This window comes from Arachis ipaensis, chromosome B6, assembly GCF_059453495.1.
Source record: "Arachis ipaensis isolate K30076 ecotype BB chromosome B6, ASM5945349v1, whole genome shotgun sequence".
In the NCBI taxonomy this organism is placed as follows: domain Eukaryota; kingdom Viridiplantae; phylum Streptophyta; class Magnoliopsida; order Fabales; family Fabaceae; genus Arachis; species Arachis ipaensis.
Window position 1 is genome coordinate 65,807,322 of NC_142441.1, and position 25,278 is coordinate 65,832,599.

At 44.9% G+C, this 25,278-nt stretch overlaps 65 non-coding genes and 7 pseudogenes across 65 annotated transcripts; all 72 read left to right on the top strand.

Annotated features, from left to right (window-relative positions):
* Positions 1–94: 94 nt before the first annotated feature.
* Positions 95–213, top strand: LOC148557418 (5S ribosomal RNA). The gene has a single exon (XR_015889976.1). It is a non-coding gene; the product is annotated as a 5S ribosomal RNA (ribosomal RNA).
* Positions 214–406: 193 nt separating this feature from the next.
* LOC148557419 (5S ribosomal RNA) lies at positions 407–530 on the top strand (annotated as a pseudogene).
* A 502-nt stretch (positions 531–1,032) lies between these two features.
* On the top strand, positions 1,033–1,151 carry LOC148557420 (5S ribosomal RNA). Its single transcript, XR_015890167.1, has one exon. It is a non-coding gene; the product is annotated as a 5S ribosomal RNA (ribosomal RNA).
* Positions 1,152–1,338: 187 nt separating this feature from the next.
* LOC148557421 (5S ribosomal RNA) lies at positions 1,339–1,457 on the top strand. The gene has a single exon (XR_015890140.1). It is a non-coding gene; the product is annotated as a 5S ribosomal RNA (ribosomal RNA).
* A 218-nt stretch (positions 1,458–1,675) lies between these two features.
* Positions 1,676–1,794, top strand: LOC148557422 (5S ribosomal RNA). Its single transcript, XR_015891061.1, has one exon. It is a non-coding gene; the product is annotated as a 5S ribosomal RNA (ribosomal RNA).
* A 197-nt stretch (positions 1,795–1,991) lies between these two features.
* Positions 1,992–2,110, top strand: LOC148557423 (5S ribosomal RNA). The gene has a single exon (XR_015890168.1). It is a non-coding gene; the product is annotated as a 5S ribosomal RNA (ribosomal RNA).
* A 187-nt stretch (positions 2,111–2,297) lies between these two features.
* LOC148557424 (5S ribosomal RNA) lies at positions 2,298–2,416 on the top strand. The gene has a single exon (XR_015890151.1). It is a non-coding gene; the product is annotated as a 5S ribosomal RNA (ribosomal RNA).
* A 221-nt stretch (positions 2,417–2,637) lies between these two features.
* On the top strand, positions 2,638–2,756 carry LOC148557425 (5S ribosomal RNA). The gene has a single exon (XR_015891062.1). It is a non-coding gene; the product is annotated as a 5S ribosomal RNA (ribosomal RNA).
* A 192-nt stretch (positions 2,757–2,948) lies between these two features.
* Positions 2,949–3,067, top strand: LOC148557426 (5S ribosomal RNA). Its single transcript, XR_015888963.1, has one exon. It is a non-coding gene; the product is annotated as a 5S ribosomal RNA (ribosomal RNA).
* Positions 3,068–3,535: 468 nt separating this feature from the next.
* Positions 3,536–3,654, top strand: LOC148557427 (5S ribosomal RNA). The gene has a single exon (XR_015890169.1). It is a non-coding gene; the product is annotated as a 5S ribosomal RNA (ribosomal RNA).
* A 188-nt stretch (positions 3,655–3,842) lies between these two features.
* Positions 3,843–3,961, top strand: LOC148557428 (5S ribosomal RNA). Its single transcript, XR_015889525.1, has one exon. It is a non-coding gene; the product is annotated as a 5S ribosomal RNA (ribosomal RNA).
* Positions 3,962–4,196: 235 nt separating this feature from the next.
* LOC148557429 (5S ribosomal RNA) lies at positions 4,197–4,315 on the top strand. Its single transcript, XR_015891063.1, has one exon. It is a non-coding gene; the product is annotated as a 5S ribosomal RNA (ribosomal RNA).
* Positions 4,316–4,507: 192 nt separating this feature from the next.
* On the top strand, positions 4,508–4,631 carry LOC148557430 (5S ribosomal RNA; annotated as a pseudogene).
* A 209-nt stretch (positions 4,632–4,840) lies between these two features.
* Positions 4,841–4,959, top strand: LOC148557431 (5S ribosomal RNA). Its single transcript, XR_015890162.1, has one exon. It is a non-coding gene; the product is annotated as a 5S ribosomal RNA (ribosomal RNA).
* Positions 4,960–5,153: 194 nt separating this feature from the next.
* On the top strand, positions 5,154–5,272 carry LOC148557432 (5S ribosomal RNA). Its single transcript, XR_015889193.1, has one exon. It is a non-coding gene; the product is annotated as a 5S ribosomal RNA (ribosomal RNA).
* Positions 5,273–5,478: 206 nt separating this feature from the next.
* On the top strand, positions 5,479–5,597 carry LOC148557433 (5S ribosomal RNA). Its single transcript, XR_015889892.1, has one exon. It is a non-coding gene; the product is annotated as a 5S ribosomal RNA (ribosomal RNA).
* A 193-nt stretch (positions 5,598–5,790) lies between these two features.
* On the top strand, positions 5,791–5,909 carry LOC148557434 (5S ribosomal RNA). The gene has a single exon (XR_015890160.1). It is a non-coding gene; the product is annotated as a 5S ribosomal RNA (ribosomal RNA).
* A 187-nt stretch (positions 5,910–6,096) lies between these two features.
* Positions 6,097–6,215, top strand: LOC148557435 (5S ribosomal RNA). The gene has a single exon (XR_015889194.1). It is a non-coding gene; the product is annotated as a 5S ribosomal RNA (ribosomal RNA).
* Positions 6,216–6,443: 228 nt separating this feature from the next.
* LOC148557436 (5S ribosomal RNA) lies at positions 6,444–6,562 on the top strand. The gene has a single exon (XR_015891166.1). It is a non-coding gene; the product is annotated as a 5S ribosomal RNA (ribosomal RNA).
* A 196-nt stretch (positions 6,563–6,758) lies between these two features.
* LOC148557437 (5S ribosomal RNA) lies at positions 6,759–6,877 on the top strand. The gene has a single exon (XR_015888964.1). It is a non-coding gene; the product is annotated as a 5S ribosomal RNA (ribosomal RNA).
* A 204-nt stretch (positions 6,878–7,081) lies between these two features.
* On the top strand, positions 7,082–7,200 carry LOC148557438 (5S ribosomal RNA). Its single transcript, XR_015891540.1, has one exon. It is a non-coding gene; the product is annotated as a 5S ribosomal RNA (ribosomal RNA).
* Positions 7,201–7,436: 236 nt separating this feature from the next.
* Positions 7,437–7,555, top strand: LOC148557439 (5S ribosomal RNA). Its single transcript, XR_015889977.1, has one exon. It is a non-coding gene; the product is annotated as a 5S ribosomal RNA (ribosomal RNA).
* A 206-nt stretch (positions 7,556–7,761) lies between these two features.
* Positions 7,762–7,880, top strand: LOC148557440 (5S ribosomal RNA). Its single transcript, XR_015888965.1, has one exon. It is a non-coding gene; the product is annotated as a 5S ribosomal RNA (ribosomal RNA).
* A 472-nt stretch (positions 7,881–8,352) lies between these two features.
* LOC148557441 (5S ribosomal RNA) lies at positions 8,353–8,471 on the top strand. Its single transcript, XR_015890170.1, has one exon. It is a non-coding gene; the product is annotated as a 5S ribosomal RNA (ribosomal RNA).
* A 188-nt stretch (positions 8,472–8,659) lies between these two features.
* LOC148557442 (5S ribosomal RNA) lies at positions 8,660–8,778 on the top strand. The gene has a single exon (XR_015890173.1). It is a non-coding gene; the product is annotated as a 5S ribosomal RNA (ribosomal RNA).
* A 451-nt stretch (positions 8,779–9,229) lies between these two features.
* LOC148557443 (5S ribosomal RNA) lies at positions 9,230–9,348 on the top strand. Its single transcript, XR_015890884.1, has one exon. It is a non-coding gene; the product is annotated as a 5S ribosomal RNA (ribosomal RNA).
* Positions 9,349–9,561: 213 nt separating this feature from the next.
* Positions 9,562–9,680, top strand: LOC148557444 (5S ribosomal RNA). Its single transcript, XR_015889309.1, has one exon. It is a non-coding gene; the product is annotated as a 5S ribosomal RNA (ribosomal RNA).
* Positions 9,681–9,887: 207 nt separating this feature from the next.
* On the top strand, positions 9,888–10,006 carry LOC148557445 (5S ribosomal RNA). The gene has a single exon (XR_015889657.1). It is a non-coding gene; the product is annotated as a 5S ribosomal RNA (ribosomal RNA).
* Positions 10,007–10,213: 207 nt separating this feature from the next.
* LOC148557446 (5S ribosomal RNA) lies at positions 10,214–10,332 on the top strand. The gene has a single exon (XR_015891542.1). It is a non-coding gene; the product is annotated as a 5S ribosomal RNA (ribosomal RNA).
* A 233-nt stretch (positions 10,333–10,565) lies between these two features.
* On the top strand, positions 10,566–10,684 carry LOC148557447 (5S ribosomal RNA). Its single transcript, XR_015891165.1, has one exon. It is a non-coding gene; the product is annotated as a 5S ribosomal RNA (ribosomal RNA).
* A 215-nt stretch (positions 10,685–10,899) lies between these two features.
* LOC148557448 (5S ribosomal RNA) lies at positions 10,900–11,018 on the top strand. Its single transcript, XR_015889196.1, has one exon. It is a non-coding gene; the product is annotated as a 5S ribosomal RNA (ribosomal RNA).
* Positions 11,019–11,494: 476 nt separating this feature from the next.
* On the top strand, positions 11,495–11,613 carry LOC148557449 (5S ribosomal RNA). The gene has a single exon (XR_015890171.1). It is a non-coding gene; the product is annotated as a 5S ribosomal RNA (ribosomal RNA).
* A 187-nt stretch (positions 11,614–11,800) lies between these two features.
* LOC148557450 (5S ribosomal RNA) lies at positions 11,801–11,919 on the top strand. The gene has a single exon (XR_015890184.1). It is a non-coding gene; the product is annotated as a 5S ribosomal RNA (ribosomal RNA).
* Positions 11,920–12,136: 217 nt separating this feature from the next.
* LOC148557451 (5S ribosomal RNA) lies at positions 12,137–12,255 on the top strand. The gene has a single exon (XR_015891065.1). It is a non-coding gene; the product is annotated as a 5S ribosomal RNA (ribosomal RNA).
* Positions 12,256–12,447: 192 nt separating this feature from the next.
* Positions 12,448–12,571, top strand: LOC148557452 (5S ribosomal RNA; annotated as a pseudogene).
* A 510-nt stretch (positions 12,572–13,081) lies between these two features.
* LOC148557453 (5S ribosomal RNA) lies at positions 13,082–13,200 on the top strand. Its single transcript, XR_015890172.1, has one exon. It is a non-coding gene; the product is annotated as a 5S ribosomal RNA (ribosomal RNA).
* A 186-nt stretch (positions 13,201–13,386) lies between these two features.
* On the top strand, positions 13,387–13,505 carry LOC148557454 (5S ribosomal RNA). Its single transcript, XR_015890195.1, has one exon. It is a non-coding gene; the product is annotated as a 5S ribosomal RNA (ribosomal RNA).
* A 203-nt stretch (positions 13,506–13,708) lies between these two features.
* LOC148557455 (5S ribosomal RNA) lies at positions 13,709–13,827 on the top strand. Its single transcript, XR_015889526.1, has one exon. It is a non-coding gene; the product is annotated as a 5S ribosomal RNA (ribosomal RNA).
* Positions 13,828–14,021: 194 nt separating this feature from the next.
* Positions 14,022–14,140, top strand: LOC148557456 (5S ribosomal RNA). Its single transcript, XR_015890161.1, has one exon. It is a non-coding gene; the product is annotated as a 5S ribosomal RNA (ribosomal RNA).
* A 187-nt stretch (positions 14,141–14,327) lies between these two features.
* LOC148557457 (5S ribosomal RNA) lies at positions 14,328–14,446 on the top strand. Its single transcript, XR_015889197.1, has one exon. It is a non-coding gene; the product is annotated as a 5S ribosomal RNA (ribosomal RNA).
* Positions 14,447–14,651: 205 nt separating this feature from the next.
* Positions 14,652–14,770, top strand: LOC148557458 (5S ribosomal RNA). The gene has a single exon (XR_015889310.1). It is a non-coding gene; the product is annotated as a 5S ribosomal RNA (ribosomal RNA).
* A 207-nt stretch (positions 14,771–14,977) lies between these two features.
* LOC148557459 (5S ribosomal RNA) lies at positions 14,978–15,096 on the top strand. Its single transcript, XR_015888966.1, has one exon. It is a non-coding gene; the product is annotated as a 5S ribosomal RNA (ribosomal RNA).
* Positions 15,097–15,574: 478 nt separating this feature from the next.
* On the top strand, positions 15,575–15,693 carry LOC148557460 (5S ribosomal RNA). The gene has a single exon (XR_015890174.1). It is a non-coding gene; the product is annotated as a 5S ribosomal RNA (ribosomal RNA).
* A 187-nt stretch (positions 15,694–15,880) lies between these two features.
* Positions 15,881–15,999, top strand: LOC148557461 (5S ribosomal RNA). Its single transcript, XR_015890206.1, has one exon. It is a non-coding gene; the product is annotated as a 5S ribosomal RNA (ribosomal RNA).
* A 197-nt stretch (positions 16,000–16,196) lies between these two features.
* LOC148557462 (5S ribosomal RNA) lies at positions 16,197–16,315 on the top strand. Its single transcript, XR_015889939.1, has one exon. It is a non-coding gene; the product is annotated as a 5S ribosomal RNA (ribosomal RNA).
* A 205-nt stretch (positions 16,316–16,520) lies between these two features.
* Positions 16,521–16,639, top strand: LOC148557463 (5S ribosomal RNA). Its single transcript, XR_015889198.1, has one exon. It is a non-coding gene; the product is annotated as a 5S ribosomal RNA (ribosomal RNA).
* A 204-nt stretch (positions 16,640–16,843) lies between these two features.
* Positions 16,844–16,962, top strand: LOC148557464 (5S ribosomal RNA). Its single transcript, XR_015889311.1, has one exon. It is a non-coding gene; the product is annotated as a 5S ribosomal RNA (ribosomal RNA).
* Positions 16,963–17,170: 208 nt separating this feature from the next.
* On the top strand, positions 17,171–17,289 carry LOC148557465 (5S ribosomal RNA). Its single transcript, XR_015888967.1, has one exon. It is a non-coding gene; the product is annotated as a 5S ribosomal RNA (ribosomal RNA).
* Positions 17,290–17,766: 477 nt separating this feature from the next.
* LOC148557466 (5S ribosomal RNA) lies at positions 17,767–17,885 on the top strand. Its single transcript, XR_015890175.1, has one exon. It is a non-coding gene; the product is annotated as a 5S ribosomal RNA (ribosomal RNA).
* Positions 17,886–18,072: 187 nt separating this feature from the next.
* On the top strand, positions 18,073–18,191 carry LOC148557467 (5S ribosomal RNA). The gene has a single exon (XR_015890217.1). It is a non-coding gene; the product is annotated as a 5S ribosomal RNA (ribosomal RNA).
* Positions 18,192–18,388: 197 nt separating this feature from the next.
* On the top strand, positions 18,389–18,507 carry LOC148557468 (5S ribosomal RNA; annotated as a pseudogene).
* Positions 18,508–18,698: 191 nt separating this feature from the next.
* Positions 18,699–18,822, top strand: LOC148557469 (5S ribosomal RNA; annotated as a pseudogene).
* A 209-nt stretch (positions 18,823–19,031) lies between these two features.
* Positions 19,032–19,150, top strand: LOC148557470 (5S ribosomal RNA). Its single transcript, XR_015890467.1, has one exon. It is a non-coding gene; the product is annotated as a 5S ribosomal RNA (ribosomal RNA).
* A 196-nt stretch (positions 19,151–19,346) lies between these two features.
* On the top strand, positions 19,347–19,465 carry LOC148557471 (5S ribosomal RNA). The gene has a single exon (XR_015890300.1). It is a non-coding gene; the product is annotated as a 5S ribosomal RNA (ribosomal RNA).
* A 222-nt stretch (positions 19,466–19,687) lies between these two features.
* On the top strand, positions 19,688–19,806 carry LOC148557472 (5S ribosomal RNA). The gene has a single exon (XR_015888580.1). It is a non-coding gene; the product is annotated as a 5S ribosomal RNA (ribosomal RNA).
* Positions 19,807–20,002: 196 nt separating this feature from the next.
* Positions 20,003–20,121, top strand: LOC148557473 (5S ribosomal RNA). The gene has a single exon (XR_015890163.1). It is a non-coding gene; the product is annotated as a 5S ribosomal RNA (ribosomal RNA).
* Positions 20,122–20,310: 189 nt separating this feature from the next.
* Positions 20,311–20,429, top strand: LOC148557474 (5S ribosomal RNA). The gene has a single exon (XR_015889199.1). It is a non-coding gene; the product is annotated as a 5S ribosomal RNA (ribosomal RNA).
* A 197-nt stretch (positions 20,430–20,626) lies between these two features.
* Positions 20,627–20,745, top strand: LOC148557475 (5S ribosomal RNA). The gene has a single exon (XR_015888581.1). It is a non-coding gene; the product is annotated as a 5S ribosomal RNA (ribosomal RNA).
* Positions 20,746–20,950: 205 nt separating this feature from the next.
* On the top strand, positions 20,951–21,069 carry LOC148557476 (5S ribosomal RNA). Its single transcript, XR_015891066.1, has one exon. It is a non-coding gene; the product is annotated as a 5S ribosomal RNA (ribosomal RNA).
* A 192-nt stretch (positions 21,070–21,261) lies between these two features.
* Positions 21,262–21,380, top strand: LOC148557477 (5S ribosomal RNA). Its single transcript, XR_015888968.1, has one exon. It is a non-coding gene; the product is annotated as a 5S ribosomal RNA (ribosomal RNA).
* Positions 21,381–21,577: 197 nt separating this feature from the next.
* Positions 21,578–21,696, top strand: LOC148557478 (5S ribosomal RNA). Its single transcript, XR_015889732.1, has one exon. It is a non-coding gene; the product is annotated as a 5S ribosomal RNA (ribosomal RNA).
* Positions 21,697–21,893: 197 nt separating this feature from the next.
* LOC148557479 (5S ribosomal RNA) lies at positions 21,894–22,017 on the top strand (annotated as a pseudogene).
* A 205-nt stretch (positions 22,018–22,222) lies between these two features.
* On the top strand, positions 22,223–22,341 carry LOC148557480 (5S ribosomal RNA). The gene has a single exon (XR_015890229.1). It is a non-coding gene; the product is annotated as a 5S ribosomal RNA (ribosomal RNA).
* A 194-nt stretch (positions 22,342–22,535) lies between these two features.
* On the top strand, positions 22,536–22,654 carry LOC148557481 (5S ribosomal RNA). The gene has a single exon (XR_015888528.1). It is a non-coding gene; the product is annotated as a 5S ribosomal RNA (ribosomal RNA).
* A 195-nt stretch (positions 22,655–22,849) lies between these two features.
* LOC148557482 (5S ribosomal RNA) lies at positions 22,850–22,968 on the top strand. The gene has a single exon (XR_015891067.1). It is a non-coding gene; the product is annotated as a 5S ribosomal RNA (ribosomal RNA).
* Positions 22,969–23,161: 193 nt separating this feature from the next.
* LOC148557483 (5S ribosomal RNA) lies at positions 23,162–23,280 on the top strand. Its single transcript, XR_015890502.1, has one exon. It is a non-coding gene; the product is annotated as a 5S ribosomal RNA (ribosomal RNA).
* Positions 23,281–23,479: 199 nt separating this feature from the next.
* On the top strand, positions 23,480–23,598 carry LOC148557484 (5S ribosomal RNA). The gene has a single exon (XR_015888861.1). It is a non-coding gene; the product is annotated as a 5S ribosomal RNA (ribosomal RNA).
* Positions 23,599–23,818: 220 nt separating this feature from the next.
* On the top strand, positions 23,819–23,942 carry LOC148557485 (5S ribosomal RNA; annotated as a pseudogene).
* A 218-nt stretch (positions 23,943–24,160) lies between these two features.
* LOC148557486 (5S ribosomal RNA) lies at positions 24,161–24,279 on the top strand. The gene has a single exon (XR_015888677.1). It is a non-coding gene; the product is annotated as a 5S ribosomal RNA (ribosomal RNA).
* A 196-nt stretch (positions 24,280–24,475) lies between these two features.
* On the top strand, positions 24,476–24,594 carry LOC148557487 (5S ribosomal RNA). The gene has a single exon (XR_015890482.1). It is a non-coding gene; the product is annotated as a 5S ribosomal RNA (ribosomal RNA).
* Positions 24,595–24,792: 198 nt separating this feature from the next.
* On the top strand, positions 24,793–24,911 carry LOC148557488 (5S ribosomal RNA). Its single transcript, XR_015891068.1, has one exon. It is a non-coding gene; the product is annotated as a 5S ribosomal RNA (ribosomal RNA).
* A 192-nt stretch (positions 24,912–25,103) lies between these two features.
* Positions 25,104–25,222, top strand: LOC148557489 (5S ribosomal RNA). Its single transcript, XR_015888969.1, has one exon. It is a non-coding gene; the product is annotated as a 5S ribosomal RNA (ribosomal RNA).
* The last annotated feature ends 56 nt before the right edge of the window (positions 25,223–25,278 follow it).

A 25,278-nucleotide genomic window follows, 5' to 3' on the forward strand; every position in this document is an offset into this window, starting at 1 on the left:
TAGGCAAGCTCGCACGGGCCCCGCAGGGATTCGCAGCTCGACTTACCCTACGTCGCAAGACATGCATATGATAATTATGTGCACATATTATAATAGGTGCGATCATACCAGCACTAATGCACCGGATCCCATCAGAACTCCGCAATTAAGCGTGCTTGGGCGAGAGTAGTACTAGGATGGGTGACCTCCTGGGAAGTCCTCGTGTTGCACCTCTTCTTTTTTTTTTTTTTTTTTTACGTCGTGCTTACCCTCGTTCTTTAAACGGCGCTATCTTGCACAGTTTAGTTAAAGCGAGTCTCAATGACCTGATTTTAGGCAAGCTCCCACGGGCCCCGCAGGGATTTGCAACTCGACTTACCCTACGTCGCGAGACATGCATATGATAATTATGTGCGCATATTTTAATAGGTGCGATCATACCAGCACTAATTCACCGGATCCCATCAGAACTCCGCAGTTAAGCGTGCTTGGGCGAGAGTAGTACTAGGATGGGTGACCTCCCTTCCTGGGAAGTCCTCGTGTTGCACCTCTTCTTTTTTTTTTTTTTTTTTTTTTTTTTTTTTTTTTTTTTTTTTTTTTTTTTTTTTTTACGTCGTGCTTACCCTCGTTCTTTAAACGGCGCTATCTTGAATAGTTTAGCTAAAGCGAGTCTCAATGACCTCATTTTAGGCAAGCTCGCACGGGCCCCGCAGGGATTCGCAGCTCGACTTACCCTACGTCGCAAGACATGCATATGATAATTATGTGCGCATATTATAATAGGTGCGATCATACCAGCACTAATGCACCGGATCCCATCAGAACTCCGCAGTTAAGCGGGGAAGTCCTCGTGTTGCACCTCTTTTTTTTTTTTTTTTTTTTACGTCGTGCTTACCCTCGTTCTTTAAACGGCGCTATCTTGCACAGTTTAGTTAAAGCGAGTCTCAATGACCTGATTTTAGGCAAGCTCCCACGGGCCCCGCAGGGATTTGCAACTCGACTTACCCTACGTCGCGAGACATGCATATGATAATTATGTGCGCATATTTTAATAGGTGCGATCATACCAGCACTAATTCACCGGATCCCATCAGAACTCCGCAGTTAAGCGTGCTTGGGCGAGAGTAGTACTAGGATGGGTGACCTCCTGGGAAGTCCTCGAGTTGCACCTTTTTTTTTTTTTTTTTTACGTCGTTCTTACCCTCGTTCTTTAAACGGCGCTATCTTGAATAGTTTAGCTAAAGCGAGTCTCAATGACCTCATTTTAGGCAAGTTCGCACGGGCCCCGCAGGGATTCGCAGCTCGACTTACCCTACATCGGGAGACATGCATATGATAATTATGTGCGCATATTTTAATAGGTGCGATCATACCAGCACTAATGCACCGGATCCCATCAGAACTCCGCAGTTAAGCGTGCTTGGGCGAGAGTAGTACTAGGATGGGTGACCTCCTGGGAAGTCCTCGTGTTGCACCTCTTTTTTTTTTTCTTTTTTTTTTCTTTTTTTTTTTTTTTTTTTTTTTTACGTCGTGCTTACCCTCGTTCTTTAAACGGCGCTATCTTGAATAGTTTAGCTAAAGCGAGTCTCAATGACCTGATTTTAGGCAAGCTCGCACGGGCCTCGCAGGGATTCGCAGCTCGACTTACCCTACGTCGCAAGACATGCATATGATAATTATGTGCGCATATTATAATAGGTGCGATCATACCAGCACTAATGCAACGGATCCCATCAGAACTCCGCGGTTAAGCGTGCTTGGGCGAGAGTAGTACTAGGATGGGTGACCTCCTGGGAAGTCCTCGTGTTGCACCTATTTTTTTTTTTTTTTTTTTTTTACGTCGTGCTTACCCTCGTTCTTTAAACGGCGCTATCTTGCACAGTTTAGTTAAAGCGAGTCTCAATGACCTGATTTTAGGCAAGCTCGCACGGGCCCCGCAGGGATTTGCAACTCGACTTACCCTACGTCGCGAGACATGCATATATATGATAATTATGTGCGCATATTTTAATAGGTGCGATCATACCAGCACTAATTCACCGGATCCCATCAGAACTCCGCAGTTAAGCGTGCTTGGGCGAGAGTAGTACTAGGATGGGTGACCTCCTGGGAAGTCCTCGAGTTGCACCTTTTTTTTTTTTTTTTTTACGTCGTTCTTACCCTCGTTCTTTAAACGGCGCTATCTTGAATAGTTTAGCTAAAGCGAGTCTCAATAACCTCATTTTAGGCAAGTTCGCACGGGCCCCGCAGGGATTCGCAGCTCGACTTACCCTACATCGGGAGACATGCATATGATAATTATGTGCGCATATTTTAATAGGTGCGATCATACCAGCACTAATGCACCGGATCCCATCAGAACTCCGCAGTTAAGCGTGCTTGGGCGAGAGTAGTACTAGGATGGGTGACCTCCTGGGAAGTCCTCGTGTTGCACCTCTTTTTTTTTTTTTTTTTTTTTTTTTTTTTTTTTTTTTTTTTTTTTTTTTTACGTCGTGCTTACCCTCGTTCTTTAAACGGCGCTATCTTGAATAGTTTAGCTAAAGCGAGTCTCAATGACCTGATTTTAGGCAAGCTCGCACGGGCCTCGCAGGGATTCGCAGCTCGACTTACCCTACGTCGCAAGACATGCATATGATAATTATGTGCACATATTATAATAGGTGCGATCATACCAGCACTAATGCAACGGATCCCATCAGAACTCCGCGGTTAAGCGTGCTTGGGCGAGAGTAGTACTAGGATGGGTGACCTCCTGGGAAGTCCTCGTGTTGCACCTATTTTTTTTTTTTTTTTTTTTTACGTCGTGCTTACCCTCGTTCTTTAAACGGCGCTATCTTGCACAGTTTAGTTAAAGCGAGTCTCAATGACCTGATTTTAGGCAAGCTCGCACGGGCCCCGCAGGGATTTGCAACTCGACTTACCCTACGTCGCGAGACATGCATATGATAATTATGTGCGCATATTTTAATAGGTGCGATCATACCAGCACTAATTCACCGGATCCCATCAGAACTCCGCAGTTAAGCGTGCTTGGGCGAGAGTAGTACTAGGATGGGTGACCTCCTGGGAAGTCCTCGTGTTGCACCTCTTTTTTTTTTTTTTTTTTTTTTACGTCGTGCTTACCCTCGTTCTTTAAACGGCGCTATCTTGAATAGTTTAGCTAAAGCGAGTCTCAATGACCTCATTTTAGGCAAGCTCGCACGGGCCCCGCAGGGATTCGCAGCTCGACTTACCCTACGTCGCAAGACATGCATATGATAATTATGTGCGCATATTATAATAGGTGCGATCATACCAGCACTAATGCACCGGATCCCATCAGAACTCCGCAGTTAAGCGGGGAAGTCCTCGTGTTGCACCTCTTTTTTTTTTTTTTTTTTTTTTTACGTCGTGCTTACCCTCGTTCTTTAAACGGCGCTATCTTGCACAGTTTAGTTAAAGCGAGTCTCAATGACCTGATTTTAGGCAAGCTCCCACGGGCCCCGCAGGGATTTGCAACTCGACTTACCCTACGTCGCGAGACATGCATATGATAATTATGTGCGCATATTTTAATAGGTGCGATCATACCAGCACTAATTCACCGGATCCCATCAGAACTCCGCAGTTAAGCGTGCTTGGGCGAGAGTAGTACTAGGATGGGTGACCTCCTGGGAAGTCCTCGAGTTGCACCTTTTTTTTTTTTTTTTTTTACGTCGTTCTTACCCTCGTTCTTTAAACGGCGCTATCTTGAATAGTTTAGCTAAAGCGAGTCTCAATAACCTCATTTTAGGCAAGTTCGCACGGGCCCCGCAGGGATTCGCAGCTCGACTTACCCTACATCGGGAGACATGCATATGATAATTATGTGCGCATATTTTAATAGGTGCGATCATACCAGCACTAATGCACCGGATCCCATCAGAACTCCGCAGTTAAGCGTGCTTGGGCGAGAGTAGTACTAGGATGGGTGACCTCCTGGGAAGTCCTCGTGTTGCTCCTCTTTTTTTTTTTTTTTTTTTTTTTTTTTTTTTTTTTTTTTTTTTTTTTTTTTTTTTTTTTTTTTTACGTCGTGCTTACCCTCGTTCTTTAAACGGCGCTATCTTGAATAGTTTAGCTAAAGCGAGTCTCAATGACCTGATTTTAGGCAAGCTCGCACGGGCCTCGCAGGGATTCGCAGCTCGACTTACCCTACGTCGCAAGACATGCATATGATAATTATGTGCACATATTATAATAGGTGCGATCATACCAGCACTAATGCAACGGATCCCATCAGAACTCCGCGGTTAAGCGTGCTTGGGCGAGAGTAGTACTAGGATGGGTGACCTCCTGGGAAGTCCTCGTGTTGCACCTATTTTTTTTTTTTTTTTTTTTTACGTCGTGCTTACCCTCGTTCTTTAAACGGCGCTATCTTGCACAGTTTAGTTAAAGCGAGTCTCAATGACCTGATTTTAGGCAAGCTCGCACGGGCCCCGCAGGGATTTGCAACTCGACTTACCCTACGTCGCGAGACATGCATATGATAATTATGTGCGCATATTTTAATAGGTGCGATCATACCAGCACTAATTCACCGGATCCCATCAGAACTCCGCAGTTAAGCGTGCTTGGGCGAGAGTAGTACTAGGATGGGTGACCTCCCTTCCTGGGAAGTCCTCGTGTTGCACCTCTTTTTTTTTTTTTTTTTTTTTTTTTTTTTTTTTTTTTTACGTCGTGCTTACCCTCGTTCTTTAAACGGCGCTATCTTGAATAGTTTAGCTAAAGCGAGTCTCAATGACCTCATTTTAGGCAAGCTCGCACGGGCCCCGCAGGGATTCGCAGCTCGACTTACCCTACGTCGCAAGACATGCATATGATAATTATGTGCGCATATTATAATAGGTGCGATCATACCAGCACTAATGCACCGGATCCCATCAGAACTCCGCAGTTAAGCGTGCTTGGGCGAGAGTAGTACTAGGATGGGTGACCTCCTGGGAAGTCCTCGTGTTGCACCTCTTTTTTTTTTTTTTTTTTTTTTTACGTCGTGCTTACCCTCGTTCTTTAAACGGCGCTATCTTGCACAGTTTAGTTAAAGCGAGTCTCAATGACCTGATTTTAGGCAAGCTCCCACGGGCCCCGCAGGGATTTGCAACTCGACTTATCCTGCGTCGCGAGACATGCATATGATAATTATGTGCGCATATTTTAATAGGTGCGATCATACCAGCACTAATTCACCGGATCCCATCAGAACTCCGCAGTTAAGCGTGCTTGGGCGAGAGTAGTACTAGGATGGGTGACCTCCTGGGAAGTCCTCGTGTTGCACCTTTTTTTTTTTTTTTTTTTTTTTTTTTTTTTTTTTTTACGTCGTGCTTACCCTCGTTCTTTAAACGGCGCTATCTTGAATAGTTTAGCTAAAGCGAGTCTCAATGACCTCATTTTAGGCAAGCTCGCACGGGCCCCGCAGGGATTCGCAGCTCGACTTACCCTACGTCGCAAGACATGCATATGATAATTATGTGCGCATATTTTAATAGGTGCGATCATACCAGCACTAATGCACCGGATCCTATCAGAACTCCGCAGTTAAGCGTGCTTGGGCGAGAGTAGTACTAGGATGGGTGACCTCCTGGGAAGTCCTCGTGTTGCACCTTTTTTTTTTTTTTTTTTTTTTTTACGTCGTTCTTACCCTCGTTCTTTAAACGGCGCTATCTTGAATAGTTTAGCTAAAGCGAGTCTCAATGACCTCATTTTAGGCAAGTTCGCACGGGCCCCGCAGGGATTCGCAGCTCGACTTACCCTACGTCGCGAGACATGCATATGATAATTATGTGCGCAAATTTTAATAGGTGTGATCATACCAGCACTAATGCACCGGATCCCATCAGAACTCCGCAGTTAAGCGTGCTTGGGCGAGAGTAGTATTAGGATGGGTGACCTCCTGGGAAGTCCTCGTGTTGCACCTATTTTTTTTTTTTTTTTACGTCGTGCTTACCCTCGTTCTTTAAACGGCGCTATCTTGCACAGTTTAGTTAAAGCGAGTCTCAATGACCTGATTTTAGGCAAGCTCGCACGGGCCCCGCAGGGATTTGCAACTCGACTTACCCTACGTCGCGAGACATGCATATGATAATTATGTGCACATATTTTAATAGGTGCGATCATACCAGCACTAATTCACCGGATCCCATCAGAACTCCGCAGTTAAGCGTGCTTGGGCGAGAGTAGTACTAGGATGGGTGACCTCCTGGGAAGTCCTCGTGTTGCACCTTTTTTTTCTTTTTTTTTTTTTTTTTTTTTTTTTTTTTTTTTTTTTTTTTTTTTTTTTTACGTCGTGCTTACCCTCGTTCTTTAAACGGCGCTATCTTGAATAGTTTAGCTAAAGCGAGTCTCAATGACCTCATTTTAGGCAAGCTCGCACGGGCCCCGCAGGGATTCGCAGCTCGACTTACCCTACGTCGCAAGACATGCATATGATAATTATGTGCGCATATTATAATAGGTGGGATCATACCAGCACTAATGCACCGGATCCCATCAGAACTCCGCAGTTAAGCGTGCTTGGGCGAGAGTAGTACTAGTATGGGTGACCTCCTGGGAAGTCCTCGTGTTGCACCTCTTTTTTTTTTTTTTTTTTTTTTTTTACGTCGTGCTTACCCTCGTTCTTTAAACGGCGCTATCTTGCACAGTTTAGTTAAAGCGAGTCTCAATGACCTGATTTTAGGCAAGCTCCCACGGGCCCCGCAGGGATTTGCAACTCGACTTACCCTACGTCGCGAGACATGCATATGATAATTATGTGCGCATATTTTAATAGGTGCGATCATACCAGCACTAATTCACCGGATCCCATCAGAACTCCGCAGTTAAGCGTGCTTGGGCGAGAGTAGTACTAGGATGGGTGACCTCCTGGGAAGTCCTCGTGTTGCACCTCTTTTTTTTTTTTTTTTTTTTTTTTTTTTTTTTTACGTCGTGCTTACCCTCGTTCTTTAAACGGCGCTATCTTGAATAGTTTAGCTAAAGCGAGTCTCAATGACCTCATTTTAGGCAAGCTCGCACGGGCCCCGCAGGGATTCGCAGCTCGACTTACCCTACGTCGCAAGACATGCATATGATAATTATGTGCGCATATTATAATAGGTGCGATCATACCAGCACTAATGCAACGGATCCCATCAGAACTCCGCAGTTAAGCGTGCTTGGGTGAGAGTAGTACAAGGATGGGTGACCTCCTGGGAAGTCCTCGTGTTGCACCTCTTTTTTTTTTTTTTTTTTTTTTTTTTTTTTTTTTTTTTTTTTTTTTTTTTTTTTTTTTTTTTTTTACGTCGTGCTTGCCCTCGTTCTTTAAACGGCGCTATCTTGAATAGTTTAGCTAAAGCGAGTCTCAATTACCTGATTTTAGGCAAGCTCGCACGGTCCCCGCAGGGATTCGCAGCTCGACTTACCCTACGTCGCAAGACATGCATATGATAATTATGTGCACATATTATAAAAGGTGCGATCATACCAGCACTAATGCACCGGATCCCATCAGAACTCCGCAATTAAGCGTGCTTGGGCGAGAGTAGTACTAGGATGGGTGACCTCCTGGGAAGTCCTCGTGTTGCACCTCTTTTTTTTTTTTTTTTTTTTTTTTTTTTTTTTTTTACGTCGTGCTTACCCTCGTTCTTTAAACGGCGCTATCTTGCACAGTTTAGTTAAAGCGAGTCTCAATGACCTGATTTTAGGCAAGCTCCCACGGGCCCCGCAGGGATTTGCAACTCGACTTACCCTACGTCGCGAGACATGCATATGATAATTATGTGCGCATATTTTAATAGGTGCGATCATACCAGCACTAATTCACCGGATCCCATCAGAACTCCGCAGTTAAGCGTGCTTGGGCGAGAGTAGTACTAGGATGGGTGACCTCCTGGGAAGTCCTCGTGTTGCACCTCTTTTTTTTTTTTTTTTTTTTTTTTTTTACGTCGTGCTTACCCTCGTTCTTTAAACGGCGCTATCTTGAATAGTTTAGCTAAAGCGAGTCTCAATGACCTCATTTTAGGCAAGCTCGCACGGGCCCCGCAGGGATTCGCAGCTCGACTTACCCTACGTCGCAAGACATGCATATGATAATTATGTGCGCATATTATAATAGGTGCGATCATACCAGCACTAATGCACCGGATCCCATCAGAACTCCGCAGTTAAGCGGGGAAGTCCTCGTGTTGCACCTCTTTTTTTTTTTTTTTTTTTTTTACGTCGTGCTTACCCTCGTTCTTTAAACGGCGCTATCTTGCACAGTTTAGTTAAAGCGAGTCTCAATGACCTGATTTTAGGCAAGCTCCCACGGGCCCCGCAGGGATTTGCAACTCGACTTACCCTACGTCGCGAGACATGCATATGATAATTATGTGCGCATATTTTAATAGGTGCGATCATACCAGCACTAATTCACCGGATCCCATCAGAACTCCGCAGTTAAGCGTGCTTGGGCGAGAGTAGTACTAGGATGGGTGACCTCCTGGGAAGTCCTCGAGTTGCACCTTTTTTTTTTTTTTTTTTTACGTCGTTCTTACCCTCGTTCTTTAAACGGCGCTATCTTGAATAGTTTAGCTAAAGCGAGTCTCAATAACCTCATTTTAGGCAAGTTCGCACGGGCCCCGCAGGGATTCGCAGCTCGACTTACCCTACATCGGGAGACATGCATATGATAATTATGTGCGCATATTTTAATAGGTGCGATCATACCAGCACTAATGCACCGGATCCCATCAGAACTCCGCAGTTAAGCGTGCTTGGGCGAGAGTAGTACTAGGATGGGTGACCTCCTGGGAAGTCCTCGTGTTGCACCTCTTTTTTTTTTTTTTTTTTTTTTTTTTTTTTTTTTTTTTTACGTCGTGCTTACCCTCGTTCTTTAAACGGCGCTATCTTGAATAGTGTAGCTAAAGCGAGTCTCAATGAACTCATTTTAGGCAAGCTCGCACGGGCCCCGCAGGGATTCGCAGCTCGACTTACCCTACGTCGCAAGACATGCATATGATAATTATGTGCACATATTATAATAGGTGCGATCATACCAGCACTAATGCAACGGTCCTCGTGTTGCACCTATTTTTTTTTTTTTTTTTTTTTTACGTCGTGCTTACCCTCGTTCTTTAAACGGCGCTATCTTGCACAGTTTAGTTAAAGCGAGTCTCAATGACCTGATTTTAGGCAAGCTCGCACGGGCCCCGCAGGGATTTGCAACTCGACTTACCCTACGTCGCGAGACATGCATATGATAATTATGTGCGCATATTTTAATAGGTGCGATCATACCAGCACTAATTCACCGAATCCCATCAGAACTCCGCAGTTAAGCGTGCTTGGGCGAGAGTAGTACTAGGATGGGTGACCTCCTGGGAAGTCCTCGTGTTGCACCTTTTTTTTCTTTTTTTTTTTTTTTTTTTTTTTTTTTTTTTTTTTACGTCGTGCTTACCCTCGTTCTTTAAACGGCGCTATCTTGAATAGTTTAGCTAAAGCGAGTCTCAATGACCTCATTTTAGGCAAGCTCGCACGGGCCCCGCAGGGATTCGCAGCTCGACTTACCCTACGTCGCAAGACATGCATATGATAATTATGTGCGCATATTATAATAGGTGCGATCATACCAGCACTAATGCACCGGATCCCATCAGAACTCCGCAGTTAAGCGTGCTTGGGCGAGAGTAGTACTAGTATGGGTGACCTCCTGGGAAGTCCTCGTGTTGCACCTCTTTTTTTTTTTTTTTTTTTTTTTTTTTTTTTTTTTTACGTCGTGCTTACCCTCGTTCTTTAAACGGCGCTATCTTGCACAGTTTAGTTAAAGCGAGTCTCAATGACCTGATTTTAGGCAAGCTCCCACGGGCCCCGCAGGGATTTGCAACTCGACTTACCCTACGTCGCGAGACATGCATATGATAATTATGTGCGCATATTTTAATAGGTGCGATCATACCAGCACTATTTCACCGGATCCCATCAGAACTCCGCAGTTAAGCGTGCTTGGGCGAGAGTAGTACTAGGATGGGTGACCTCCTGGGAAGTCCTCGTGTTGCACCTCTTTTTTTTTTTTTTTTTTTTTTTTTTTTTTTTTTTTACGTCGTGCTTACCCTCGTTCTTTAAACGGCGCTATCTTGAATAGTTTAGCTAAAGCGAGTCTCAATGACCTCATTTTAGGCAAGCTCGCACGGGCCCCGCAGGGATTCGCAGCTCGACTTACCCTACGTCGCAAGACATGCATATGATAATTATGTGCGCATATTATAATAGGTGCGATCATACCAGCACTAATGCAACGGATCCCATCAGAACTCCGCAGTTAAGCGTGCTTGGGTGAGAGTAGTACAAGGATGGGTGACCTCCTGGGAAGTCCTCGTGTTGCACCTCTTTTTTTTTTTTTTTTTTTTTTTTTTTTTTTTTTTTTTTTTTTTTTTTTTTTTTTTTTTTTTACGTCGTGCTTGCCCTCGTTCTTTAAACGGCGCTATCTTGAATAGTTTAGCTAAAGCGAGTCTCAATTACCTGATTTTAGGCAAGCTCGCACGGTCCCCGCAGGGATTCGCAGCTCGACTTACCCTACGTCGCAAGACATGCATATGATAATTATGTGCACATATTATAAAAGGTGCGATCATACCAGCACTAATGCACCGGATCCCATCAGAACTCCGCAATTAAGCGTGCTTGGGCGAAAGTAGTACTAGGATGGGTGACCTCCTGGGAAGTCCTCGTGTTGCACCTCTTTTTTTTTTTTTTTTTTTTTTTTTTTTTTTTTTTTTTTTACGTCGTGCTTACCCTCGTTCTTTAAACGGCGCTATCTTGCACAGTTTAGTTAAAGCGAGTCTCAATGACCTGATTTTAGGCAAGCTCCCACGGGCCCCGCAGGGATTTGCAACTCGACTTACCCTACGTCGCGAGACATGCATATATATGATAATTATGTGCGCATATTTTAATAGGTGCGATCATACCAGCACTAATTCACCGGATCCCATCAGAACTCCGCAGTTAAGCGTGCTTGGGCGAGAGTAGTACTAGGATGGGTGACCTCCTGGGAAGTCCTCGTGTTGCACCTTTTTTTTTTTTTTTTTTTTTTTTTTTTTTTTACGTCGTGCTTACCCTCGTTCTTTAAACGGCGCTATCTTGAATAGTTTAGCTAAAGCGAGTCTCTATGACCTCATTTTAGGCAAGCTCGCACGGGCCCCGCAGGGATTCGCAGCTCGACTTACCCTACGTCGCAAGACATGCATATGATAATTATGTGCGCATATTATAATAGGTGCGATCATACCAGCACTAATGCACCGGATCCCATCAGAACTCCGCAGTTAAGCGGGGAAGTCCTCGTGTTGCACCTCTTTTTTTTTTTTTTTTTTTTTTTACGTCGTGCTTACCCTCGTTCTTTAAACGGCGCTATCTTGCACAGTTTAGTTAAAGCGAGTCTCAATGACCTGATTTTAGGCAAGCTCCCACGGGCCCCGCAGGGATTTGCAACTCGACTTACCCTACGTCGCGAGACATGCATATGATAATTATGTGCGCATATTTTAATAGGTGCGATCATACCAGCACTAATTCACCGGATCCCATCAGAACTCCGCAGTTAAGCGTGCTTGGGCGAGAGTAGTACTAGGATGGGTGACCTCCTGGGAAGTCCTCGAGTTGCACCTTTTTTTTTTTTTTTTTTACGTCGTTCTTACCCTCGTTCTTTAAACGGCGCTATCTTGAATAGTTTAGCTAAAGCGAGTCTCAATAACCTCATTTTAGGCAAGTTCGCACGGGCCCCGCAGGGATTCGCAGCTCGACTTACCCTACATCGGGAGACATGCATATGATAATTATGTGCGCATATTTTAATAGGTGCGATCATACCAGCACTAATGCACCGGATCCCATCAGAACTCCGCAGTTAAGCGTGCTTGGGCGAGAGTAGTACTAGGATGGGTGACCTCCTGGGAAGTCCTCGTGTTGCACCTCTTTTTTTTTTTTTTTTTTTTTTTTTTTTTTTTTTTTTTTTTTTTTTACGTCGTGCTTACCCTCGTTCTTTAAACGGCGCTATCTTGAATAGTTTAGCTAAAGCGAGTCTCAATGAACTCATTTTAGGCAAGCTCGCACGGGCCCCGCAGGGATTCGCAGCTCGACTTACCCTACGTCGCAAGACATGCATATGATAATTATGTGCACATATTATAATAGGTGCGATCATACCAGCACTAATGCAACGGATCCCATCAGAACTCCGCGGTTAAGCGTGCTTGGGCGAGAGTAGTACTAGGATGGGTGACCTCCTGGGAAGTCCTCGTGTTGCACCTATTTTTTTTTTTTTTTTTTTTTACGTCGTGCTTACCCTCGTTCTTTAAACGGCGCTATCTTGCACAGTTTAGTTAAAGCGAGTCTCAATGACCTGATTTTAGGCAAGCTCGCACGGGCCCCGCAGGGATTTGCAACTCGACTTACCCTACGTCGCGAGACATGCATATGATAATTATGTGCGCATATTTTAATAGGTGCGATCATACCAGCACTAATTCACCGGATCCCATCAGAACTCCGCAGTTAAGCGTGCTTGGGCGAGAGTAGTACTAGGATGGGTGACCTCCCTTCCTGGGAAGTCCTCGGGTTGCACCTCTTTTTTTTTTTTTTTTTTTTTTTTTTTTTTTTTTTTTTTTTTTTTTTTTTTTTTTTTTTTTTTTTACGTCGTGCTTACCCTCGTTCTTTAAACGGCGCTATCTTGAATAGTTTAGCTAAAGCGAGTCTCAATGACCTCATTTTAGGCAAGCTCGCACGGGCCCCGCAGGGATTCGCAGCTCGACTTACCCTACGTCGCAAGACATGCATATGATAATTATGTGCGCATATTATAATAGGTGCGATCATACCAGCACTAATGCACCGGATCCCATCAGAACTCCGCAGTTAAGCGGGGAAGTCCTCGTGTTGCACCTCTTTTTTTTTTTTTTTTTTTTTTACGTCGTGCTTACCCTCGTTCTTTAAACGGCGCTATCTTGCACAGTTTAGTTAAAGCGAGTCTCAATGACCTGATTTTAGGCAAGCTCCCACGGGCCCCGCAGGGATTTGCAACTCGACTTACCCTACGTCGCGAGACATGCATATGATAATTATGTGCGCATATTTTAATAGGTGCGATCATACCAGCACTAATTCACCGGATCCCATCAGAACTCCGCAGTTAAGCGTGCTTGGGCGAGAGTAGTACTAGGATGGGTGACCTCCTGGGAAGTCCTCGAGTTGCACCTTTTTTTTTTTTTTTTTACGTCGTTCTTACCCTCGTTCTTTAAACGGCGCTATCTTGAATAGTTTAGCTAAAGCGAGTCTCAATGACCTCATTTTAGGCAAGTTCGCACGGGCCCCGCAGGGATTCGCAGCTCGACTTACCCTACATCGGGAGACATGCATATGATAATTATGTGCGCATATTTTAATAGGTGCGATCATACCAGCACTAATGCACCGGATCCCATCAGAACTCCGCAGTTAAGCGTGCTTGGGCGAGAGTAGTACTAGGATGGGTGACCTCCTGGGAAGTCCTCGTGTTGCACCTCTTTTTTTTTTTTTTTTTTTTTTTTTTTTTTTTACGTCGTGCTTACCCTCGTTCTTTAAACGGCGCTATCTTGAATAGTTTAGCTAAAGCGAGTCTCAATGAACTCATTTTAGGCAAGCTCGCACGGGCCCCGTAGGGATTCGCAGCTCGACTTACCCTACGTCGCAAGACATGCATATGATAATTATGTGCGCATATTTTAATAGGTGCGATCATACCAGCACTAATGCACCGGGTCCCATCAGAACTCCGCAGTTAAGCGTGCTTGGGCGAGAGTAGTACTAGGATGGGTGACCTCCTGGGAAGTCCTCGTGTTGCACCTTTTTTTTTTTTTTTTTTTTTTTTTACGTCGTTCTTACCCTCGTTCTTTAAACGGCGCTATCTTGAATAGTTTAGCTAAAGCGAGTCTCAATGACCTCATTTTAGGCAAGTTCGCACGGGCCCCGCAGGGATTCGCAGCTCGACTTACCCTACGTCGCGAGACATGCATATGATAATTATGTGCGCAAATTTTAATAGGTGTGATCATACCAGCACTAATGCACCGGATCCCATCAGAACTCCGCAGTTAAGCGTGCTTGGGCGAGAGTAGTATTAGGATGGGTGACCTCCTGGGAAGTCCTCGTGTTGCACCTATTTTTTTTTTTTTTTTACGTCGTGCTTACCCTCGTTCTTTAAACGGCGCTATCTTGCACAGTTTAGTTAAAGCGAGTCTCAATGACCTGATTTTAGGCAAGCTCGCACGGGCCCCGCAGGGATTTGCAACTCGACTTACCCTACGTCGCGAGACATGCATATGATAATTATGTGCACATATTTTAATAGGTGCGATCATACCAGCACTAATTCACCGGATCCCATCAGAACTCCGCAGTTAAGCGTGCTTGGGCGAGAGTAGTACTAGGATGGGTGACCTCCTGGGAAGTCCTCGTGTTGCACCTTTTTTTTTTTTTTTTTTTTTTTTTTTTTTTTTTTTACGTCGTGCTTACCCTCGTTCTTTAAACGGCGCTATCTTGAATAGTTTAGCTAAAGCGAGTCTCAATGACCTCATTTTAGGCAAGCTCGCACGGGCCCCGCAGGGATTCGCAGCTCGACTTACCCTACGTCGCAAGACATGCATATGATAATTATGTGCGCATATTATAATAGGTGCGATCATACCAGCACTAATGCACCGGATCCCATCAGAACTCCGCAGTTAAGCGTGCTTGGGCGAGAGTAGTACTAGTATGGGTGACCTCCTGGGAAGTCCTCGTGTTGCACCTCTTTTTTTTTTTTTTTTTTTTTTTTTTTTTTTTTTTTACGTCGTGCTTACCCTCGTTCTTTAAACGGCGCTATCTTGCACAGTTTAGTTAAAGCGAGTCTCAATGACCTGATTTTAGGCAAGCTCCCACGGGCCCCGCAGGGATTTGCAACTCGACTTACCCTACGTCGCGAGACATGCATATGATAATTATGTGCGCATATTTTAATAGGTGCGATCATACCAGCACTAATTCACCGGATCCCATCAGAACTCCGCAGTTAAGCGTGCTTGGGCGAGAGTAGTACTAGGATGGGTGACCTCCTGGGAAGTCCTCGTGTTGCACCTCTTTTTTTTTTTTTTTTTTTTTTTTTTTTTTTACGTCGTGCTTACCCTCGTTCTTTAAACGGCGCTATCTTGAATAGTTTAGCTAAAGCGAGTCTCAATGACCTCATTTTAGGCAAGCTCGCACGGGCCCCGCAGGGATTCGCAGCTCGACTTACCCTACGTCGCAAGACATGCATATGATAATTATGTGCGCATATTATAATAGGTGCGATCATACCAGCACTAATGCACCGGATCCCATCAGAACTCCGCAGTTAAGCGGGGAAGTCCTCGTGTTGCACCTCTTTTTTTTTTTTTTTTTTTTTTTTACGTCGTGCTTACCCTCGTTCTTTAAACGGCGCTATCTTGCACAGTTTAGTTAAAGCGAGTCTCAATGACCTGATTTTAGGCAAGCTCCCACGGGCCCCGCAGGGATTTGCAACTCGACTTACCCTACGTCGCGAGACATGCATATGATAATTATGTGCGCATATTTTAATAGGTGCGATCATACCAGCACTAATTCACCGGATCCCATCAGAACTCCGCAGTTAAGCGTGCTTGGGCGAGAGTAGTACTAGGATGGGTGACCTCCTGGGAAGTCCTCGAGTTGCACCTTTTTTTTTTTTTTTTTTACGTCGTTCTTACCCTCGTTCTTTAAACGGCGCTATCTTGAATAGTTTAGCTAAAGCGAGTCTCAATGACCTCATTTTAGGCAAGTTCGCACGGGCCCCGCAGGGATTCGCAGCTCGACTTACCCTACATCGGGAGACATGCATATGATAATTATGTGCGCATATTTTAATAGGTGCGATCATACCAGCACTAATGCACCGGATCCCATCAGAACTCCGCAGTTAAGCGTGCTTGGGCGAGAGTAGTACTAGGATGGGTGACCTCCTGGGAAGTCCTCGTGTTGCACCTCTTTTTTTTTTTTTTTTTTTTTTTTTTACGTCGTGCTTACCCTCGTTCTTTAAACGGCGCTATCTTGAATAGTTTAGCTAAAGCGAGTCTCAATGACCTGATTTTAGGCAAGCTCGCACGGGCCTCGCAGGGATTCGCAGCTCGACTTACCCTACGTCGCAAGACATGCATATGATAATTATGTGCACATATTATAATAGGTGCGATCATACCAGCACTAATGCAACGGATCCCATCAGAACTCCGCAGTTAAGCGTGCTTGGGCGAGAGTAGTACTAGGATGGGTGACCTCCTGGGAAGTCCTCGTGTTGCACCTTTTTTTTTTTTTTTTTTTTTTTTTTTTTTTTTTTTACGTCGTGCTTACCCTCGTTCTTTAAACGGCGCTATCTTGCACAGTTTAGTTAAAGCGAGTCTCAATGACCTGATTTTAGGCAAGCTCGCACGGGCCCCGCAGGGATTTGCAACTCGACTTACCCTACGTCGCGAGACATGCATATGATAATTATGTGCACATATTTTAATAGGTGCGATCATACCAGCACTAATTCACCGGATCCCATCAGAACTCCGCAGTTAAGCGTGCTTGGGCGAGAGTAGTACTAGGATGGGTGACCTCCTGGGAAGTCCTCGTGTTGCACCTTTTTTTTTTTTTTTTTTTTTTTTTTTTTTTTTTTACGTCGTGCTTACCCTCGTTCTTTAAACGGCGCTATCTTGAATAGTTTAGCTAAAGCGAGTCTCAATGACCTCATTTTAGGCAAGCTCGCACGGGCCCCGCAGAGATTCGCAGCTCGACTTACCCTACGTCGCAAGACATGCATATGATAATTATGTGCGCATATTATAATAGGTGCGATCATACCAGCACTAATGCACCGGATCCCATCAGAACTCCGCAGTTAAGCGTGCTTGGGCGAGAGTAGTACTAGTATGGGTGACCTCCTGGGAAGTCCTCGTGTTGCACCTCTTTTTTTTTTTTTTTTTTTTTTTTTTTTTTTTTTTTTACGTCGTGCTTACCCTCGTTCTTTAAACGGCGCTATCTTGCACAGTTTAGTTAAAGCGAGTCTCAATGACCTGATTTTAGGCAAGCTCCCACGGGCCCCGCAGGGATTTGCAACTCGACTTACCCTACGTCGCGAGACATGCATATGATAATTATGTGCGCATATTTTAATAGGTGCGATCATACCAGCACTAATTCACCGGATCCCATCAGAACTCCGCAGTTAAGCGTGCTTGGGCGAGAGTAGTACTAGGATGGGTGACCTCCTGGGAAGTCCTCGTGTTGCACCTCTTTTTTTTTTTTTTTTTTTTTTTTTTTTTTACGTCGTGCTTACCCTCGTTCTTTAAACGGCGCTATCTTGAATAGTTTAGCTAAAGCGAGTCTCAATGACCTCATTTTAGGCAAGCTCGCACGGGCCCCGCAGGGATTCGCAGCTCGACTTACCCTACGTCGCAAGACATGCATATGATAATTATGTGCGCATATTATAATAGGTGCGATCATACCAGCACTAATGCACCGGATCCCATCAGAACTCCGCAGTTAAGCGGGGAAGTCCTCGTGTTGCACCTCTTTTTTTTTTTTTTTTTTTTTTTTACGTCGTGCTTACCCTCGTTCTTTAAACGGCGCTATCTTGCACAGTTTAGTTAAAGCGAGTCTCAATGACCTGATTTTAGGCAAGCTCCCACGGGCCCCGCAGGGATTTGCAACTCGACTTACCCTACGTCGCGAGACATGCATATGATAATTATGTGCGCATATTTTAATAGGTGCGATCATACCAGCACTAATTCACCGGATCCCATCAGAACTCCGCAGTTAAGCGTGCTTGGGCGAGAGTAGTACTAGGATGGGTGACCTCCTGGGAAGTCCTCGAGTTGCACCTTTTTTTTTTTTTTTTTTACGTCGTTCTTACCCTCGTTCTTTAAACGGCGCTATCTTGAATAGTTTAGCTAAAGCGAGTCTCAATGACCTCATTTTAGGCAAGTTCGCACGGGCCCCGCAGGGATTCGCAGCTCGACTTACCCTACATCGGGAGACATGCATATGATAATTATGTGCGCATATTTTAATAGGTGCGATCATACCAGCACTAATGCACCGGATCCCATCAGAACTCCGCAGTTAAGCGTGCTTGGGCGAGAGTAGTACTAGGATGGGTGACCTCCTGGGAAGTCCTCGTGTTGCACCTCTTTTTTTTTTTTTTTTTTTTTTTTTTACGTCGTGCTTACCCTCGTTCTTTAAACGGCGCTATCTTGAATAGTTTAGCTAAAGCGAGTCTCAATGACCTGATTTTAGGCAAGCTCGCACGGGCCTCGCAGGGATTCGCAGCTCGACTTACCCTACGTCGCAAGACATGCATATGATAATTATGTGCACATATTATAATAGGTGCGATCATACCAGCACTAATGCAACGGATCCCATCAGAACTCCGCGGTTAAGCTTGCTTGGTCGAGAGTAGTACTAGGATGGGTGACCTCCTGGGAAGTCCTCGTGTTGCACCTATTTTTTTTTTTTTTTTTTTTACGTCGTGCTTACCCTCGTTCTTTAAACGGCGCTATCTTGCACAGTTTAGTTAAAGCGAGTCTCAATGACCTGATTTTAGGCAAGCTCGCACGGGCCCCGCAGGGATTTGCAACTCGACTTACCCTACGTCGCGAGACATGCATATGATAATTATGTGCGCATATTTTAATAGGTGCGATCATACCAGCACTAATTCACCGGATCCCATCAGAACTCCGCAGTTAAGCGTGCTTGGGCGAGAGTAGTACTAGGATGGGTGACCTCCCTTCCTGGGAAGTCCTCGTGTTGCACCTCTTTTTTTTTTTTTTTTTTTTTTTTTTTTTTTTTTTTTTACGTCGTGCTTACCCTCGTTCTTTAAACGGCGCTATCTTGAATAGTTTAGCTAAAGCGAGTCTCAATGACCTCATTTTAGGCAAGCTCGCACGGGCCCCGCAGGGATTCGCAGCTCGACTTACCCTACGTCGCAAGACATGCATATGATAATTATGTGCGCATATTATAATAGGTGCGATCATACCAGCACTAATGCACCGGATCCCATCAAAACTCCGCAGTTAAGCGTGCTTGGGCGAGAGTAGTACTAGGATGGGTGACCTCCTGGGAAGTCCTCGTGTTGCACCTCTTTTTTTTTTTTTTTTTTTTTTTTTACGTCGTGCTTACCCTCGTTCTTTAAACGGCGCTATCTTGCACAGTTTAGTTAAAGCGAGTCTCAATGACCTGATTTTAGGCAAGCTCCCACGGGCCCCGCAGGGATTTGCAACTCGACTTACCCTACGTCGCGAGACATGCATATGATAATTATGTGCGCATATTTTAATAGGTGCGATCATACCAGCACTAATTCACCGGATCCCATCAGAACTCCGCAGTTAAGCGTGCTTGGGCGAGAGTAGTACTAGGATGGGTGACCTCCTGGGAAGTCCTCGTCTTGCACCTTTTTTTTTTTTTTTTTTTTTTTTTTTTTTTTTTTTTTTTTTTTTTTTTTTTTACGTCGTGCTTACCCTCGTTCTTTAAACGGCGCTATCTTGAATAGTTTAGCTAAAGCGAGTCTCAATGACCTCATTTTAGGCAAGCTCGCACGGGCCCCGCAGGGATTCGCAGCTCGACTTACCCTACGTCGCAAGACATGCATATGATAATTATGTGCGCATATTTTAATAGGTGCGATCATACCAGCACTAATGCACCGGATCCCATCAGAACTCCGCAGTTAAGCGTGCTTGGGCGAGAGTAGTACTAGGATGGGTGACCTCCTGGGAAGTCCTCGTGTTGCACCTTTTTTTTTTTTTTTTTTTTTTTTTTTACGTCGTTCTTACCCTCGTTCTTTAAACGGCGCTATCTTGAATAGTTTAGCTAAAGCGAGTCTCAATGACCTCATTTTAGGCAAGTTCGCACGGGCCCCGCAGGGATTCGCAGCTCGACTTACCCTACGTCGCGAGACATGCATATGATAATTATGTGCGCAAATTTTAATAGGTGTGATCATACCAGCACTAATGCACCGGATCCCATCAGAACTCCGCAGTTAAGCGTGCTTGGGCGAGAGTAGTATTAGGATGGGTGACCTCCTGGGAAGTCCTCGTGTTGCACCTATTTTTTTTTTTTTTTTTTACGTCGTGCTTACCCTCGTTCTTTAAACGGCGCTATCTTGCACAGTTTAGTTAAAGCGAGTCTCAATGACCTGATTTTAGGCAAGCTCGCACGGGCCCCGCAGGGATTTGCAACTCGACTTACCCTACGTCGCGAGACATGCATATGATAATTATGTGCACATATTTTAATAGGTGCGATCATACCAGCACTAATTCACCGGATCCCATCAGAACTCCGCAGTTAAGCGTGCTTGGGCGAGAGTAGTACTAGGATGGGTGACCTCCTGGGAAGTCCTCGTGTTGCACCTTTTTTTTTTTTTTTTTTTTTTTTTTTTACGTCGTGCTTACCCTCGTTCTTTAAACGGTGCTATCTTGAATAGTTTAGCTAAAGCGAGTCTCAATGACCTCATTTTAGGCAAGCTCGCACGGGCCCTGCAGGGATTTGCAGCTCGACTTACCCTACGTCGCGAGACATGCATATGATAATTATGTGCGCATATTTTAATAGGTGCGATCATACCAGCACTAATGCACCGGATCCCATCAGAACTCCGCAGTTAAGCGTGCTTGGGCGAGAGTAGTACTAGGATGGGTGACCTCCTGGGAAGTCCTCGTGTTGCACCTTTTTTTTTTTTTTTTTTTTTTTTTTTTTTTTTTTTACGTCGTGCTTACCCTCGTTCTTTAAACGGCGCTATCTTGAATAGTTTAGCTAAAGCGAGTCTCTATGACCTCATTTTAGGCAAGCTCGCACGGGCCCCGCAGGGATTCGCAGCTCGACTTACCCTACGTCGCAAGACATGCATATGATAATTATGTGCGCATATTATAATAGGTGCGATCATACCAGCACTAATGCAACGGATCCCATCAGAACTCCGCGGTTAAGCGTGCTTGGGCGAGAGTAGTACTAGGATGGGTGACCTCCTGGGAAGTCCTCGTGTTGCACCTATTTTTTTTTTTTTTTTTACGTCGTGCTTACCCTCGTTCTTTAAACGGCGCTATCTTGCACAGTTTAGTTAAAGCGAGTCTCAATGACCTGATTTTAGGCAAGCTCGCACGGGCCCCGCAGGGATTTGCAACTCGACTTACCCTACGTCGCGAGACATGCATATATATGATAATTATGTGCGCATATTTTAATAGGTGCGATCATACCAGCACTAATTCACCGGATCCCATCAGAACTCCGCAGTTAAGCGTGCTTGGGCGAGAGTAGTACTAGGATGGGTGACCTCCTGGGAAGTCCTCGTGTTGCACCTCTTTTTTTTTTTTTTTTTTTTTTTTTTACGTCGTGCTTGCCCTCGTTCTTTAAACGGCGCTATCTTGAATAGTTTAGCTAAAGCGAGTCTCAATTACATGATTTTAGGCAAGCTCGCACGGTCCCCGCAGGGACTCGCAGCTCGACTTACCCTACGTCGCAAGACATGCATATGATAATTATGTGCGCATATTATAAAAGGTGCGATCATACCAGCACTAATGCGCCGGATCCCATCAGAACTCCGCAGTTAAGCGTGCTTGGGCGAGAGCAGTACTAGGATGGGTGACCTCCTGGGAAGTCCTCGTGTTGCACCTCTTTTTTTTTTTTTTTTTTTTTTTTTTACGTCGTGCTTACCCTCATTCTTTAAACGGCGTTATCTTGCACAGTTTAGTTAAAGCGAGTCTCAATGACCTGATTTTAGGCAAGCTCCCACGGGCCCCGCAGGGATTTGCAACTCGACTTACCCTACGTCGCGAGACATGCATATGATAATTATGTGCGCATATTTTAATAGGTGCGATCATACCAGCACTAATTCACCGGATCCCATCAGAACTCCGCAGTTAAGCGTGCTTGGGCGAGAGTAGTACTAGGATGGGTGACCTCCCTTCCTGGGAAGTCCTCGTGTTGCACCTCTTTTTTTTTTTTTTTTTTTTTTTTTTTTTTTTTTACGTCGTGCTTACCCTCGTTCTTTAAACGGCGCTATCTTGAATAGTTTAGCTAAAGCGAGTCTCAATGACCTCATTTTAGGCAAGCTCGCACGGGCCCCGCAGGGATTCGCAACTCGACTTACCCTACGTCGCAAGACATGCATATGATAATTATGTGCGCATATTATAATAGGTGCGATCATACCAGCACTAATGCACCGGATCCCATCAGAACTCCGCAGTTAAGCGTGCTTGGGCGAGAGTAGTACTAGGATGGGTGACCTCCTGGGAAGTCCTCGTGTTGCACCTCTTTTTTTTTTTTTTTTTTTTTTTACGTCGTGCTTACCCTCGTTCTTTAAACGGCGCTATCTTGAATAGTTTAGCTAAAGCGAGTCTCAATGACCTCATTTTAGGCAAGCTCGCACGGGCCCTGCAGGGATTTGCAGCTCGACTTACCCTACGTCGCGAGACATGCATATGATAATTATGTGCGCATATTTTAATAGGTGCGATCATACCAGCACTAATGCACCGGATCCCATCAGAACTCCGCAGTTAAGCGTGCTTGGGCGAGAGTAGTACTAGGATGGGTGACCTCCTGGGAATTCCTCGTGTTGCACCTTTTTTTTTTTTTTTTTTTTTTTTTTACGTCGTGCTTACCCTCGTTCTTTAAACGGCGCTATCTTGAATAGTTTAGCTAAAGCGAGTCTCTATGACCTCATTTTAGGCAAGCTCGCACGGGCCCCGCAGGGATTCGCAGCTCGACTTACCCTACGTCGCAAGACATGCATATGATAATTATGTGCGCATATTATAATAGGTGCGATCATACCAGCACTAATGCAACGGATCCCATCAGAACTCCGCGGTTAAGCGTGCTTGGGCGAGAGTAGTACTAGGATGGGTGACCTCCTGGGAAGTCCTCGTGTTGCACCTATTTTTTTTTTTTTTTTTTACGTCGTGCTTACCCTCGTTCTTTAAACGGCGCTATCTTGCACAGTTTAGTTAAAGCGAGTCTCAATGACCTGATTTTAGGCAAGCTCGCACGGGCCCCGCAGGGATTTGCAACTCGACTTACCCTACGTCGCGAGACATGCATATATATGATAATTATGTGCGCATATTTTAATAGCTGCGATCATACCAGCACTAATTCACCGGATCCCATCAGAACTCCGCAGTTAAGCGTGCTTGGGCGAGAGTAGTACTAGGATGGGTGACCTCCTGGGAAGTCCTCGTGTTGCACCTCTTTTTTTTTTTTTTTTTTTTTTTTTTTTACGTCGTGCTTGCCCTCGTTCTTTAAACGGCGCTATCTTGAATAGTTTAGCTAAAGCGAGTCTCAATTACATGATTTTAGGCAAGCTCGCACGGTCCCCGCAGGGACTCGCAGCTCGACTTACCCTACGTCGCAAGACATGCATATGATAATTATGTGCGCATATTATAAAAGGTGCGATCATACCAGCACTAATGCGCCGGATCCCATCAGAACTCCGCAGTTAAGCGTGCTTGGGCGAGAGTAGTACTAGGATGGGTGACCTCCTGGGAAATCCTCGTATTGCACCTCTTTTTTTTTTTTTTTTTTTTTTTTTTTTTTTTTTTTTTTTTTTTTTTTTACGTCGTGCTTACCCTCGTTCTTTAAACGGCGTTATCTTGCACAGTTTAGTTAAAGCGAGTCTCAATGACCTGATTTTAGGCAAGCTCCCACGGGCCCCGCAGGGATTTGCAACTCGACTTACCCTACGTCGCGAGACATGCATATGATAATTATGTGCGCATATTTTAATAGGTGCGATCATACCAGCACTAATTCACCGGATCCCATCAGAACTCCGCAGTTAAGCGTGCTTGGGCGAGAGTAGTACTAGGATGGGTGACCTCCCTTCCTGGGAAGTCCTCGTGTTGCACCTCTTTTTTTTTTTTTTTTTTTTTTTTTTTTTTTTTTTTTTTTTTTTTTTACGTCGTGCTTACCCTCGTTCTTTAAACGGCGCTATCTTGAATAGTTTAGCTAAAGCGAGTCTCAATGACCTCATTTTAGGCAAGCTCGCACGGGCCCCGCAGGGATTCGCAGCTCGACTTACCCTACGTCGCAAGACATGCATATGATAATTATGTGCGCATATTATAATAGGTGCGATCATACCAGCACTAATGCACCGGATCCCATCAGAACTCCGCAGTTAAGCGTGCTTGGGCGAGAGTAGTACTAGGATGGGTGACCTCTTGGGAAGTCCTCGTGTTGCACCTCTTTTTTTTTTTTTTTTTTTTTTTTTACGTCGTGCTTACCCTCGTTCTTTAAACGGCGCTATCTTGAATAGTTTAGCTAAAGCGAGTCTCAATGACCTCATTTTAGGCAAGCTCGCACGGGCCCTGCAGGGATTTGCAGCTCGACTTACCCTACGTCGCGAGACATGCATATGATAATTATGTGCGCATATTTTAATAGGTGCGATCATACCAGCACTAATGCACCGGATCCCATCAGAACTCCGCAGTTAAGCGTGCTTGGGAGAGAGTAGTACTAGGATGGGTGACCTCCTGGGAAGTCCTCGTGTTGCACCTTTTTTTTTTTTTTTTTTTTTTTTTTTTTACGTCGTGCTTACCCTCGTTCTTTAAACGGCGCTATCTTGAATAGTTTAGCTAAAGCGAGTCTCTATGACCTCATTTTAGGCAAGCTCGCACGGGCCCCGCAGGGATTCGCAGCTCGACTTACCCTACGTCGCAAGACATGCATATGATAATTATGTGCGCATATTATAATAGGTGCGATCATACCAGCACTAATGCAACGGATCCCATCAGAACTCCGCGGTTAAGCGTGCTTGGGCGAGAGTAGTACTAGGATGGGTGACCTCCTGGGAAGTCCTCGTGTTGCACCTATTTTTTTTTTTTTTTTTACGTCGTGCTTACCCTCGTTCTTTAAACGGCGCTATCTTGCACAGTTTAGTTAAAGCGAGTCTCAATGACCTGATTTTAGGCAAGCTCGCACGGGCCCCGCAGGGATTTGCAACTCGACTTACCCTACGTCGCGAGACATGCATATATATGATAATTATGTGCGCATATTTTAATAGGTGCGATCATACCAGCACTAATTCACCGGATCCCATCAGAACTCCGCAGTTAAGCGTGCTTGGGCGAGAGTAGTACTAGGATGGGTGACCTCCTGGGAAGTCCTCGTGTTGCACCTCTTTTTTTTTTTTTTTTTTTTTTTTTTTTTTTTTACGTCGTGCTTGCCCTCGTTCTT